The sequence below is a fragment of the Chrysemys picta genome, chromosome 5 (genome assembly GCF_011386835.1).
Source record: "Chrysemys picta bellii isolate R12L10 chromosome 5, ASM1138683v2, whole genome shotgun sequence".
Taxonomy (NCBI): Eukaryota; Metazoa; Chordata; order Testudines; family Emydidae; genus Chrysemys; species Chrysemys picta.
In genome coordinates this window covers 116,371,761-116,386,770 of record NC_088795.1, presented here as the reverse complement: position 1 = coordinate 116,386,770, position 15,010 = coordinate 116,371,761, and the positions used below count along the sequence as shown (strand labels likewise).

General features: G+C 44.9%; 1 protein-coding gene across 1 annotated transcript in view; it reads right to left on the bottom strand.

Annotated features, from left to right (window-relative positions):
* SLC2A9 (solute carrier family 2 member 9) overlaps positions 1-1,889 on the bottom strand; it is a 241,514-nt gene extending 239,625 nt beyond the window's left edge. Inside the window, exon 1 of the mRNA XM_024106864.3 lies at positions 1,764-1,889. The gene's annotated coding sequence lies outside the window, so the exon portion shown is untranslated. The remainder of the gene's footprint in view (positions 1-1,763) is intronic.
* Positions 1,890-15,010: the final 13,121 nt, after the last annotated feature.

The window sequence follows — 15,010 nt, the reverse complement described above, 5'->3', positions numbered from 1 at the left end:
CTATTTGGCACGGGTGCAACGGCTACTGGAATACAGTGTCCAGCTCTTGTGCCCACAATTCAAAAAGGATGCTGATAAATTGGAGAGGGCTCAGAGAAGAGCCATGAGAATAAGGAATGTTTTCTGATCCTTTAATCAGAGTGAGCACATTTAGTTTACCTGAGAGAAGATTAAGGGGTAACTTTATTACAATCTGTAAGTACCTACATGGGGAACAAACATTTAATAATGGATTCTTTCATTTAGCTGAGAAAGGTATAACATGATCCAATGGCTGAAAGTTGAAGCTAAACAAATTCAGACTAGAAATAAGATGTAAAATTTTAACAGGTGGAGTAATTAACCATTGGAACAATTTACAAAGGGTCATGGTGGATTCTCCATCACTGACCATTTTTAAATCCAGATTGGATGTTTCTCTAAAAGACGTGCTCTAAGAATTATTTTGGGGGCAGTTCTATGGCCTGTATTACACAGGAGGTCAGACTAGATATTACCAGGCATGAAATACAGTCTACCATTGCTGGTATAGTTGAGGGATATTAAAATATTTACATCCCATTCATTCATTTCACTCCTGCTAAAGTACAAGTGCCCCATAGCCTGAAATCAAACAAAGAAACAAGTAAATCTATTCAGTGATAGCATAACTAACACACAATGTCAAACTGTCATTCTAGACACAAGTAATCATCAGCTTAAACTGCTGGAAGATGAAAGAACATACACACACCAGATGTTACCACTACGCCATCTAGCGTTAGACGCACACCACTGCAGCTCATTGTACATATCAATCTGGCATAAAATTCACTTGTGACATGGGGAATCCAGAAGCTAAATCTGACAGCAAAGATCATATATTACTGCTCCCCATACTAAATCTGGCAATTACAGCCTACCCTGGTCTCTTGTAGACTGTAGGAAATACATAGCTCATCCTTTCTAAATGGCAACCACTGGCAATAAACATCCTTCTCCATACACACCCCAGAATACAGTTGCTTCTGGGCCCAGGTTGGTAACTACTGGTTTATCCCATCCCTGTTATTTATAACCATCATTGTCATCCTTCTACCATTTTATTCTAAAATAGTAACAATTGAAGTGAATGATCTTGTGTTGTATCCCTTATCCCCCCCTTTGCTTGTCTGTATGTTCTGTACATACATTTTAAGCATTTAAGTATTCCGGTAAGTTTGTGAAGTGCTCAGATCAGGCTAAGCACTAAAGGGCCAGATTTTCCCCTGTGCTCAGCATCCAGTTGGGTCTGGATTTTTGAAAGAGCCCAGCAGTTTTCTGACGTTGTCAGATTTTCAAAAATGCTCAGCTGCTATTGAGTCTTCTGGCCCCTTCCTATAAGCATTTAAATGGAAGCTAAAAGTGTAAAGATCTTTTGAAATCTGGCCTGAAATAAATTGGAGCTTTTAAAATTAATTTTTGTTTAAAAGCAGACAGAGGCAAAGTGCTTTATAAGAAGGTTATCTAGATTTCCTTGAATTCCTGCCCTTTTTTGGGGCCTATCATATAAGAGGAGGTAGTTGCTGGGTTCTTTCAACCCAAAGCTCTTGGTAACTTTTACTCTGTGCGAGGTGGTGTCAGGAAATAAAATCAGGGGAGACACAGCCGTCCGACCGACAGATGGCTGACACAAACAGGACAACACAAAGTTTAGCTTTCAGTGAAAGCACTCTTACTTAGTCTCAAGCACTTACACACATCCACAACAGGTTACAAAAACACTCCCAACCCTCAATAATTACCTAAGCAGAGTGTGGCTCTCGAGTGGCACAGCGGCAGCCTGTCTGCCGGTGAGGAACGTAAGATGCAGCCAGACGGAGAGTCCTGAAGAGTCCAACTATCTCAAACTCCCCCCCTTATTTATACATTAGTAATACAATGACATGTCCCTTAAAGAAAACTTGTTAAGTAAGCAGTTTCAAAGGTCAAGCAAGAATTTTGATTATTGATTAACCAAAAAGTGTGGTTTTCCCCCCAGAGTTTGCAGCATTGAGACCCTGTCAGACATTCCTGAGGGCACAACCTGTTCTTCTAAAATGCACATAACTTCAACAATTCTTATCAGGAAGGACGCAGGCTCAAGCTGCCCTTTCTGTGGCACCCAAAACCCTCTCCCCTCCCCTCCTACCTTGGTTAAGCTAAGCCTGCTGCATGGCCACTTTGCAGCCTGCTGACTAGGTTGCTTTTAGCAATAAGCAATAGTGGTTTCAGGCACTTTACTGGTTTGCCAAAATCTCCCTGTACAGTTGCAACAGTTGGATTTTAGAGCATAGCTGATACCTCACCTGTGTCTCCACACACTTCTAAAGGCCTTGGACCTAAAAGTTGAACATGCTGAAAGCAGATTCTCCCATTTTAAAAGATTATTTTTGCATAAACAGACCCATAGCCAAACTAAGAACAGGCTTTTGCCATCTACATTAGAATCTAATTTTGCATTAATCTAGTTAGTTTATAGGTCTCCTGCTAGTTAAGATACTAGGTATTTCAGAGAAAATATATTTTGTCATGTGAAAAGATGGAAATAGATCAAACTCATCCCCAGAGCTTCTCTAGACCGTCTCTTTCTACTTCATCCCCTGCAAGCATCTGCTGTAATAGCTCTCTGCACGTCGTTCTCATCTCAGCTGTACGAACAGCCCCATAGCACTCACACTCTCCACAGTGGCATAGGGGGTGCTCTCTGATGGATGCTAACAGTTCATTTAGATTAGACTAATAAATCCTAAAGGCAGCCAATCTACAGACGCAAAGCACAATCATTAGACTGCAGAAGAAATCACTACCTACCCTGTTTTCTGATGAAGATGTGCATCTTTGGAAAATAGGACCTAATTCCCATACCGCTCCCCTAAAGGGAACCCCATTCTCAGCTTAAAGGTTCTTTTTCCTGAACATATGAAATACTTGTAATCATTGTCTTCACCCCACCCCCTTAAAGTCCTTGACAGTTCTTACAGGACACAGACACACACTTTAGAATGGCAGAAGAGGATCTTGCAAGCTACCATTGGACAGTATCACGTGATGAGAATTGTCATGAGTTTGCTATTTTACTTACAGAGAGGACTGTCATTCACAAGTGTTATTAGTCAGTACAATAGCAAGTTGGGTCTCTTCATATTTTATTCATTAGGTTCTTCCTCTAGGATGGTGTCAAGGCTGGATCCCCACTTTGAACTTTAGGGTACAAATGTAGGGGCCTGCATGAAAACTTCTAAGCTTAACTACCAGCTTAGCTCTGGTTCGGCTGCCACCATTTCAATGGATTCCATTCCTGGGAAACCTTGAAAAACCTTCACCAAATCCCTGGTGAATACAAATCCAAACCCCTTGGATCTTAAAACAAGGAGAAATTAACCATTCCCCCTCCTTCCTCCCACCAACTCCTGGTGAATACAGTTCCAACCCCCCTGGGATCTACAACAGGGAGAAATTAACCATCCCCCCTCCTTCCTCCCACCAACTCCTGGTGAATCAAGATCCAAACCCCTTGGATCTTAAAACAAGGAAAAATCAATCAGGTTCTTAAAAAGAAGGCTTTTAATTAAAGAAAAAGGTAAAAATCATCTCTGTAAAATCAGTATGGAAATTAACCTTACAGGGTAATCAAACTTAAAGAGCTCAGAGGACTCCCCTCTAGTCTCAGGTTCAAAGTACAGCAAACAAAGATAAACACTCTAGTAAAAGGTACATTTACAAGTTGAGAAAAACAAAGGAAAACTAACACGCCTTGCCTGGCTATTTACTTACAAGTTTGAAATAGGAGAGACTTGTTTAGAAAGATGTGGAGAACCTGGATTGATATCTGGTCCCTCTCAGTCCCGAGAACGAACACACTCCCAAACAAAGAACACAAACAACAGCCTTCCCCCCCCCCCAGATTTGAAAGTATCTTGTCCCCTTATTGGTCCTTTAGGTCAGATGCCAGCCAGGTTACCTGAGCTTCTTAACCCTTTACAGGGAAAAGGATTTTGGAGTCTCTGGCCAGGAGGGGTTTTATAGTACTGTACACAGGACAGCTATTACCCTTCCCTTTATAGTTATGACACGCCCCCCAAATCACAGATAGTGTTGGATGTTCGGTTCCACACTGGCTGTGATTTCTTCCTGGAGTTCTAGGAGAAAACAGAGTTAATAAGACACATGTACCTTTAGACATACTACTGATTATATAAAAACTAACAATATGTTTCATTCCAAGAACAATTGTTAATCAGTTAACTCTGGGAAACTTTCCCGGGAGAGTGCATCAGCCACTTTGTTAGAAGCTCCCGAAATGTGTTGTATTTCAAAATCAAAATCTTGGAGAGCTAAACTCCACCGAAGAAGTTTTTTGTTATTTCCCTTGGTGGTATGAAGCCACTGTAGCGCAGCATGGTCTGTTTGTAGTTGGAAACACCGTCCCCAAACATATGGGCGTAGCTTTTCCACCGCGTACACAATGGCATAGCATTCCTTTTCGCTGATTGACCAATGGCTTTTCCTCCCTAACAGTTTCTTACTGAGAAACACAACAGGATGGAATTCTTGATCCGGTCCTTCCTGCATTAAAACTGCTCCCACGCCTCGCTCGGACGCATCTGTGGTTACTAGGAACGGTTTGTCAAAGTCTGGGGCCCTTAGCACAGGGTCAGACATGAGTGTTGCCTTAAGCTGGTTAAAGGCCTTTTGACACTCATCAGTCCACTGAACCGCATTTGGCTGTTTCTTTCTGGTTAGGTCTGTCAGCGGGGCGGCGATTTGGCTGTAGTGGGGTATAAATCGCCTATAATATCCAGCCAAGCCTAAGAAGGATTGGACCTGTTTCTTAGACTTTGGAACCGGCCACTTTTGGATAGCATCCACTTTGGCCTGTAGGGGATTTATAGTTCCTTGACCCACCTGGTGCCCCAGGTAAATCACTCTGTTTTGGCCTATTTGACACTTTTTAGCCTTAACAGTTAGTCCTGCCTGCTGGATGCGCTCAAAAACTTTTTCCAGGTGCTTCAGGTGCTCTGCCCATGAATCAGAAAAAATGGCCACATCATCGAGGTAGGCAACTGCAGATTCTCCCAATCCCGCTAGGAGACCATCTACAAGTCTTTGGAAGGTGGCGGGTGCATTTCGCAACCCGAAAGGGAGTACATTGAATTCATACACCCCTGCCTGGGTGACGAAGGCTGACCTTTCCTTAGCGGGTTCATCTAGTGGTACTTGCCAGTACCCCTTGGTTAAGTCTAAAGTAGAGATGAATTGGGCATGTCCCAATTTCTCCAATAGCTCATCTGTGCGTGGCATTGGATAGTTGTCAGGACGAGTTACAGCATTTAGCTTACGGTAGTCCACGCAAAAGCGTATTTCCCCATCTGGTTTGGGAACTAGAACCACTGGAGATGCCCATGCACTCTTAGAGGGGCGGATTATACCCATCTGTAGCATGTCCTGGATCTCCCTTTGTATAGCAGTTTTGGCATGAGGTGACTCCCGGTAGGGTGGGGTTCTAATAGGGTGAGCATTACCTGTGTCAATGGAGTGGTATGCCCGTTTGGTCCATCCTGGAGTGGCTGAGAAAATTGGTGCAAAGCTTGTGCACAGCTCCTTGATCTGCTGTCGCTGCAGACGTCCAAGGGTCGTGGAGAGGTTCACCTCTTCCACGCCACCATCCTTTTTTCCTTCGTAGTAGACACCTTCAGGCCACTCCGCGTCATCTGTTTCCTGGGCTGTACACTGGCAAACGTTTAATTCTCTGGAATAAAAGGGCTTAAGCGAATTAACATGGTATACCTTAGGCTTTATGTTGGAGGTGGGGGAGGCTATGAGATAGTTAACAGCTCCTAGGCGCTCCTGGACCGTGAATGGTCCTTCCCACGACGCTTCCATTTTATGGGCCTGGAGCGCCTTTAAGACCATGACTTGGTCTCCTACTTTGAAGGACCGTTCTCTGGAATGTTTATCATACCAGGCCTTGTGCTCTTCCTGAGCATTCTTTAGGTTTTCTTTAGCAAGGGCTAAAGAGTGTCGGAGGGTGCTTTGTAGGTTGCTTACAAAGTCGAGAATGTTAGTTCCTGGAGAAGGCGTAAACCCCTCCCATTGCTGCTTCACCAACTGTAATGGCCCCTTAACCTCGCGGCCATACACAAGTTCAAATGGTGAAAACCCTAAACTGGGATGTGGTACAGCCCTGTAGGCAAAAAGCAACTGCTGCAACACTAGGTCCCAATCATTGGAGTGTTCATTTACAAATTTACGTATCATGGCCCCCAAAGTTCCATTAAACCTCTCCACCAGGCCATTGGTTTCATGGTGGTAAGGGGTGGCAACCAAGTGATTCACCCCATGAGCTTCCCACAGGTTTTCCATGGTCCCTGCCAGGAAATTAGTTCCCGAATCTGTAAGGATGTCGGAGGGCCAACCTACCCTGGCAAAAATGTCTGTTAATGCCTGGCACACACTTTTAGCCCTGGTGTTGCTTAAGGGTACTGCTTCCGGCCATCGGGTAGCAAAATCCATGAAAGTCAGTACGTACTGCTTTCCTCTGGGTGTCTTCTTTGGGAAAGGACCCAGAATATCCACAGCTACGCGCTGAAATGGGACCTCAATTATGGGTAGTGGCTGGAGAGAGGCTTTAACCTGGTCTTGGGGCTTTCCCACTCGTTGGCACACCTCACAAGACCGGACATAATTAGCAACGTCCTTGCCCATTCCCTCCCAGTGGAAGGACTTCCCCAACCGGTCCTTGGTTCTGTTCACCCCAGAATGGCCACTGGGATGATCATGGGCTAAGCCCAAGAGCTTTACCCGATACTTAGTGGGAACTACCAACTGTCTTTGAGGATGCCAGTCTTCCTGGTGCCCACCAGAAAGAGTCTCCTTGTATAAAAGTCCTTGTTCTACAACAAACCGGGATCGGTTCGAAGAGCTGAGAGGCGGTGGGGTGCTCCGCGCCGCCACCCAAGCTTTCTGAAGGCTGTCACCTGCTTCCTGCTCGGCCTGGAACTGTTCCCTTGATGCTGGAGACATCAGTTCCTCCTTGGACTGTGGACTGGAGCTTGGTCCCTCTGGAAGCGATGCAGGTGCTGGGGCTGTTTCCATTGACTATGAACCGCTGTCGCACTATGTGGTATCTCAGGCTCTGGCTGAGCCTCTTGGGTAGGGTTATCTGCTGCTTCCGCCAGGTCAGGCTCGCTGGTGCCCTCTGGCATTGGAGTTGTAGACGGGTTTGCAAGCGCTGGACTCAGGGCTCGTAATGGTTCTGGTGCTGGTTGCGTTGCCAGTTCCGGTTCTGGGACTGGCTTTGGCTGGGTCTCTGGGATTGGATCCACTACGGCTGTTGCAGTCGTTGGCAGGGGATCCTGTTCCACCACCTTTGTCTGGGTCTCTGGTAACACAGACGGTGCCCTGGTGGACGGCTCAGGAACAGGGATGGGGGTGAAAGTTTGCTTAGCCTGGCTGCGGGTGACTATTCCCACCCTCTTGGCTAGCTTCACATGGTTGGCCAAATCTTCCCCCAGCAGCATGGGAATGGGATAATTGTCATAGACTGCAAAAGTCCACATTCCTGACCAGCCCTTGTACTGGACATGCAACGTGGCTGTAGGCAAGGTTACAGACTGTGACACGAAGGGTTGAATTGTCACTGTAGCCTCTGGGTTGATGAGTTTGGGGTCCACTAGGGATTGGTGAATAGTTGACACTTGAGCCCCAGTGTCCCTCCAGGCGGTAACCTTCTTTCCGCCCACTCTCAAGGTTTCCCTTCGCTCCGAGGGTATGAGAGAGGCATCTGGGTTTGGGGATCTTTGGGGTGATTGGGGTGTAATGAACTGTAATCGGTTGGGGTTCTTGGGGCAGTGAGCCTTTATATGTCCCAGTTCATTACATTTAAAACATCGCCCTGCTAAGGTATCACCGGGACGATGTTGGTTGGTGGAGACTGGTGTGGTGGGGTGAGAAGGCGTCTGGGGTTTCCCTTGGGATGTGGGTGGGGCCTTGGGTTGTCCCTGGTGGTAAGGTTTTGTTTCGGCTTGCCCCTTCTGATATTCGCTCCAACTGCTACTAGTTTTTTTCTTTTCTGCCACCTCCACCCATTTGGCTCCAATCTCCCCCGCCTCAGTTACAGTTTTGGGCTTCCTATCTAGGATGTACCTTTCTATTTCCTCAGGAACACCCTCTAAAAACTGCTCCATTTTTACTAGGGAAAGCAGATCTTCCAGAGATTTAACATTTGCTCCTGATACCCAGGCATCACAATTTTTGTCAATGTGGTAGGCATGACGGGTAAATGACACATCGGGTTTCCACTTTAGGGCTCTGAACCGCCGACGGGCATGCTCAGGTGTTAGCCCCATTCTGAGTCTGGCCTTGTTTTTAAAAAGTTCATAACTGTTCATGTGTTCCTTAGGCATTTCAGCCGCCACCTCTGCTAAGGGTCCACTGAGCTGCGGCCTCAGGTCTACCATGTACTGGTCTGGAATGATGCTGTATCCAAGGCAGTCCCTTTCAAAATTTTCTAAGAAGGCCTCAGTATCATCGCCTGCCTTGTAGGTGGGGAATTTTCTGGGATGGGAAGTGGTACCTGGAGGGGGGTTGTTAGCATTGGCTGGTGCATCCTGCTTAGCCTTTCCTACTTCCAGTTCATGCTTCCTTTCTTTTTCTCTCTCCTCCATCTCTTTTTCTTTCAGCTCCATAGTTCTCTTGTGAGCCTCCTCTTTGGCTTTTTCCAGCTCCATCTCTCTTTCATGAGTCTCCTTTTTGGCTTTTTCTTCTCTTGCTCTCTGGTCTGTCTCGAGTTTTGTTAATTGAAGCAGTCTCTGATGTTTTCTTTCATTTTCTTCTGCTTCTAGTTTGGCCAGTTCTATTTTTTTAGCTACTTCTTTGGTAGTCATTTTCTGTGGTGACGACGCAGGAAAGGAAACAGAACACCAGGTCTGTGGTAGCCGAAAAGCCCCTCTACCTCCAGGAACTTTTCCTGGGGCTTTTATTCTTTACTTACTTTGTTTACAACACTTCTTAGTGGTTACATTCCTGCGCATAGAAAAGCCAGGCAGTATACATGCACATAAGATAACGAACCCATCTCTTGAGCGCGTGAACACCAGCTGCGAGGGTACAATCAAATCAGCCAAATAAGTTTCCCAAACACAAACGCTGGATTGAAGGTCACTCCTGCCTTGTAGCCATGGGAGCAGTTTGCCGCGCCTGTGGGCTGGCGATTCGGGAGCTATGCGTCCCTACATCCCCCCGTTTTATTTTATAGATGCGGTGTTTAAACAAAACACTCTCGCAGGGTAGCATACACAATGCCACTAGATTGGGTATACCCTAAACAAAACAGCAAAGCAAAACGCCAATCCCATAAGGCTTGACCAGTTGCCAAACACCCCCCATGGGGTTTGTAAGTAAAACAATTAACTACTTTGGCACAAGTATTATTAGCATAATTTGCTACAAAGGGGGTATAAAGCTGTACCTAATCAATACTCTATTATTGCAAATTGAATGGTTTGCAAACAGGAACAAGGCAGGTACTTAACAAACTTTGCATTTATACCTTTCATTACAAAAAAATAATGAGGGACAGCTGCATTTCGTTATACATAGGCCATCTTGATATCTTAATTCCTTACTTGTTTTGACTCTTGCCAACATACAATATTTTCTAGACCTTATCTACACAAGGTTTTCTACGCCTTATCTATACAAGGTCACAATAACTTCTCACACAGTACTTTCTCACCCGCCTCACACAATCCTCGCTTCTACAAATCTCGCGTTATCAGGGTTACAGTTAGCCTGACTCTTGCTAACAAACTGTCATGCATAGCAGTTCTTTTCTGACAGTTCTTTCTCTGCTTCCACGACCCCCCCCTTTTTTATTTTATAGATGCGGTGTTTAAACAAAACACTCTCGCAGGGTAGCATACACAATGCCACTAGATTGGGTATACATTAAACAAAGCAGCAAAGTAAAACATCAAACATCAAAACTAAGACCCCATACTATAAAAGGGTCTTCATCCACTCTAAGGGTGGCTATAACTAAATATAATCCCACCAAGGAGGAAAAACGTCTTGGCGGATGGCTTAAGCATAACATTTTAGCATATCAATTTGCTATTACATACGGTTACTATTATCAGTAAGCTTAAAACAACACATTTCTTTTACTGTCTCACACCCCAGATGTTGCTGGGTGGTTTGCAGACAGGAACAAGGCAGGTACTTAACAGACCTTGCATGTCTTGTAATATGGTGTCATTAACTTGAAAAAGTAAGCGTCCTGTCAGGTGTAATCCCAGGAGCACTGACTAAAATTAACTGGGCATACCAGGTAGTTTAATTTCCCAGATGTTTTGGTGAATTACTCAATCCCACATGCATCCTCCCCATGGACCCGGCAGGATTCAGTATGTGGGAGGCCACACCCCCTTTACCGGTCCATATGCTTGGAAGGAGCATTGAGAACATCTACACTTCCACTCAGAAAGTCTCCAAGTATGTCTCTATGGCCACAGATCAGATGGTACTCCTGATGAGTCTGTAAGGGCAGTGGGCCAAGCCTGATGCTCTAGATCCCACTGCAATGCCTTCCCAGCCTCAGTGATATTCAATACCATCTCTGTCAGCAACTTCTGGGTCATTGTCTGTATTTTGATGTGTTACTGGGGTAATAGTGTAATAGAGGAGATGGCAGAGGCAATGGCAACAAGGTGCCTTTGGTACTTATCATTTAAAATCCAATTAGGGAAGGCAATACATACTGAAGGACTTATCCAAAACACAGGGCGCAGCCTGTAGAATAAACCCCAAAATCCAATTAATACCACGTTCCCAAGCATGGGTCCCACAAGTTTCTTTTTTTCCAGGTTATAATTCTTTGTTTCTTCACCAGGGTCAGTTCTTAATGTCTCTTGTAGTCAGGAATTCCTGGACTTCGTGGTTTCAATGAAGCAAGTGTTCCTTCTCTTCTCTTGAAACAGTGTGGTTTAGCATCATACAGGGGAGAGGTTACTAGCACATCACCCTGTAATGGTTTTGCTTCTTCTAGAAAAATCTAGAGGCACAGTAGGTCTGTCAGTGGACAAGGGAGAGGTTACTAGCACTTCACCTTGTTCTCCTTCCCTGCTGTCCCGGAGGCACAGCCGAGCTAGAAGGAGAAATAGGCTTATCATCAGTCGGAGAGTCCTCCCGAGGTGGAGGGGTCTTTTTGCAGTGAAAAGCATGGGTCCAGGCAGTCAGTCCTTGGCACTTCACAGCGGTGTTGGTGGTTAAGAGGACTTGGAAAGAGCCTTTCCAGCATGGAGCCAAAGCAGTCTTTCGTTGATGGACTTTACATAGACTCAGTCTCCTGGTTTCAATGAATGGCAGGGGTGCTAGGGTCTTTGGGTAGCACTTCTCTACCTGTGAGAAAAGAAACCTAACACATTTCATTAATGCCTGGCAGTGTTTTGCAGATCTCATTGTTGCTCGGGCACATTTAAGCCCCCCCTTGTCTTGGGGGTCAGCCAAGTTTTGGCTGTGGCCTTGGATGAGCCTGCAAGCTGTATTTTCCTCTCGGTTAACTCATTCTGTGCTTTTTCCTCTTCTCCCTTTCTCGGCTTCTTTTAACCTACAAAGGAAACCTTCACTCTTCCAGTAAAATAACTTTATTACAGAGCTTTGGAGCAACAAACCGGGACAAGTACACCCACTTTTGAGGAGTGCACTCGGTACAACCTCAGGTGTCTAATTGCTTTCCTCCCTCCCCAGCCCTCTGGCTAGAAATCTGAGGTAGCCAGAAGGATCCCATGGGCAATATGGGGAGTGGGTTAACCTTCCATGTCCTTGCTTCCAAAGACTGTTGGTATGCAACTCTTAACAACAATTTTTCAATTAAAAAATCTGGCCAATGAAGTTTCTTTTTCTTACTTAAGCAAATATATCAGACTTTAGTATATCACATTTTCCTGATTTATCCAAACACTTTGTATTCCAAGTTGAATAAAACAAGTATCTGCTTTTTGATTTAACCCTTCTATTTAAATTTGAGCTAGACTGTCCTATGAAAATATTAAATCCAACAATTCTGGCCACAAGACAAACATCACAAGACAGGACAAAGAACACAAAAATAATTCCTATTGTACCAGTAAATGCATGGTACATCGAATGCTATTCAGGTGGCATCCGTTTTCTCTGATGATCTGAAAGACAAAAGAACCGAGGTCTACCCCTTCTGGGCAGTCAGTCATTGCTTAAAATATTTACTTTATTAAACATACTCTTGTTGATTTTAGGCAAAACAGAGGAATTACCACATATTTCCTTGTATTTGTTTCATATGCAGCCCAGGTTTCAGTGGCTACTACCTTATTAGTTAGAAAATTGCATTAATACAGCTGCTTTCTGGCTTGCTTCCAGATCCAAAGCTATCCACGGCTTAAAGATTCTTACTTAAAAAGGGACACAATTAACTTTCCCGGACTTTTGATTGCCTTTTACTTCTAACTCCTGCTTTCAAACACACAGTGATCTGAACAAGACAACACAACCTATATTGGTAGGTTTGCATTTCTTATACCTCTACTACAATATATACTGCACATGTTCTCCACAATTCAATTTCCACAACACTAGCCACATCAATTTCTACACAAGGTGTAACTATTTCTTTTTGAACACCGGGTAAAGGCCATTTACTTAACATATAATTCAAAGAGCTATCCTTAGAGGGTTTTACCAGAGAGTGTCTCCTTATCCTATTAGGACTCACCTTATCGGAGCACGAACCCCAGGGGCTGCGGTGAAGCAGAGAAAAGGGGCGAAACACCCCGTTGGCGCCATTCCCAGTTCGCCGCAGCCGTCCGGAGTCCAATGTCCGAGCCAGGAGAGTCCCGGAGGAGTCACCAGAAACTGTTACCGAAATATCGGGTCCACCTAGCTGAGAGCCAATAACAGCCAGACAGGGATAAGGAGGAGTTGCTTTATTCTGCAGAATAAAGGAGAGCTTTGCACCTTGGTACAAAAACTCTGTCTCATACACATTTTACCATTCCAATTATCATCCTGGGGATTTGAAATCCCCATGCCTATAATTACTTACTCCTTTCCTTCCTCTATGCCCTCAAAGTTTCCAACCTGTTTTCCAGTCAAGAAGCCATACCGACCTGCAGTCCGGATACCAGGGGCACTGGTGATCTATTTCCTTTAGGGGGTCCTCAATATGAGCGACCGGGACAACGATGCATGATCGCTGCCGTGTAATCTTGAACTCTCTTGTGTGCTCCTTCTGGGCACTGGAAAGTTCGCCCCCCATACTCACGAATAAGGGGCGGCAAACAGCCGCGGGCGCGCTCGGCATATTCAGCCGGTGAGTAGGGGGTTATCACGTCGGGGTCACCAGCTGTGGTGACGACACAGGAAAGGAAACAGAACGCCAGGTTTGTTGGTAGCCAGAGAGCTTTACAAGCCTCTTGCAAAAAGCCTCTCAGGAAAACTTTTCCTGGGGTTTTTATTTCTCTCCTTACTTTGTTTACAACTCTTCTTAGTGGTTACATTCTTGCGCATAGAAAAGCCAGGCAGTATACATGCACATAAGATAACGAACCCATCTCTTGAGCGCGTGAACACCAGCTGCGAGGGTACAATCAAATCAGCCAAATAAGTTTCCCAAACACAAACGCTGGATTGAAGGTCACTCCTGCCTCGTAGCCATGGGAGCAGTTTGCAGCGCCTGTGGGCTGGCGATTCGGGAGCTATGCGTCCCTACAATTTTCCTGTTTTCTTGTGCTGGGTCACCCCCTCTGCAGTTGACTGAAACTGGGAAGCTCTCAGCTCTGGCTGCTGCTGAGTTAACAGAGACTTTCTAACTAGCTACTCCCGAGGATGTAAAAAGAAAAAAAAACAATTCAGCTTGTAAATTTCCTTTAGCTTTGTTTGCCCATTTGAACACTTCTCTTAACAAAGGACCTGTTAAAAAAACTTAACACCTCTGCCTTCAGGCAAGGAGAGAGAAGATATGCATCTACTTCCAGCTCGGCTTTCCAAGCAGCTAGAAGGAAAAAAAAAATCTCACTGGCTTTTGGGTTTAAAATGATCCCACCGCTGCCACCATGTCAAGGCTGGATCCCCACTTTGAACTTTAGGGTACAAATGTAGGGGCCTGCATGAAAACTTCTAAGCTTAACTACAAGCTTAGCTCTGGTTCGGCTGCCACCATTTCAATGGATTCCATTCCTGGGAAACCTTGAAAAACCTTCACCAAATCCCTGGTGAATACAAATCCAAACCCCTTGGATCTTAAAACAAGGAGAAATTAACCATTCCCCCTCCTTCCTCCCACCAACTCCTGGTGAATACAGTTCCAACCCCCCTGGGATCTACAACAGGGAGAAATTAACCATCCCCCCTCCTTCCTCCCACCAACTCCTGGTGAATCAAGATCCAAACCCCTTGGATCTTAAAACAAGGAAAAATCAATCAGGTTCTTAAAAAGAAGGCTTTTAATTAAAGAAAAAGGTAAAAATCATCTCTGTAAAATCAGTATGGAAATTAACCTTACAGGGTAATCAAACTTAAAGAGCTCAGAGGACTCCCCTCTAGTCTCAGGTTCAAAGTACAGCAAACAAAGATAAACACTCTGGTAAAAGGTACATTTACAAGTTGAGAAAAACAAAGGAAAACTAACACGCCTTGCCTGGCTATTTACTTACAAGTTTGAAATAGGAGAGACTTGTTTAGAAAGATGTGGAGACCCTGGATTGATGTCTGGTCCCTCTCAGTCCCGAGAACGAACACACTCCCAAACAAAGAACACAAACAACAGCCCTTCCCCCCCCAAGATTTGAAAGTATCTTGTCCCCTTATTGGTCCTTTAGGTCAGATGCCAGCCAGGTTACCTGAGCTTCTTAACCCTTTACAGGGAAAAGGATTTTGGAGTCTCTGGCCAGGAGGGGTTTTATAGTACTGTACACAGGATAGCTATTACCCTTCCCTTTATAGTTATGACAGATGGTAGCCCAGTTTACTGTAT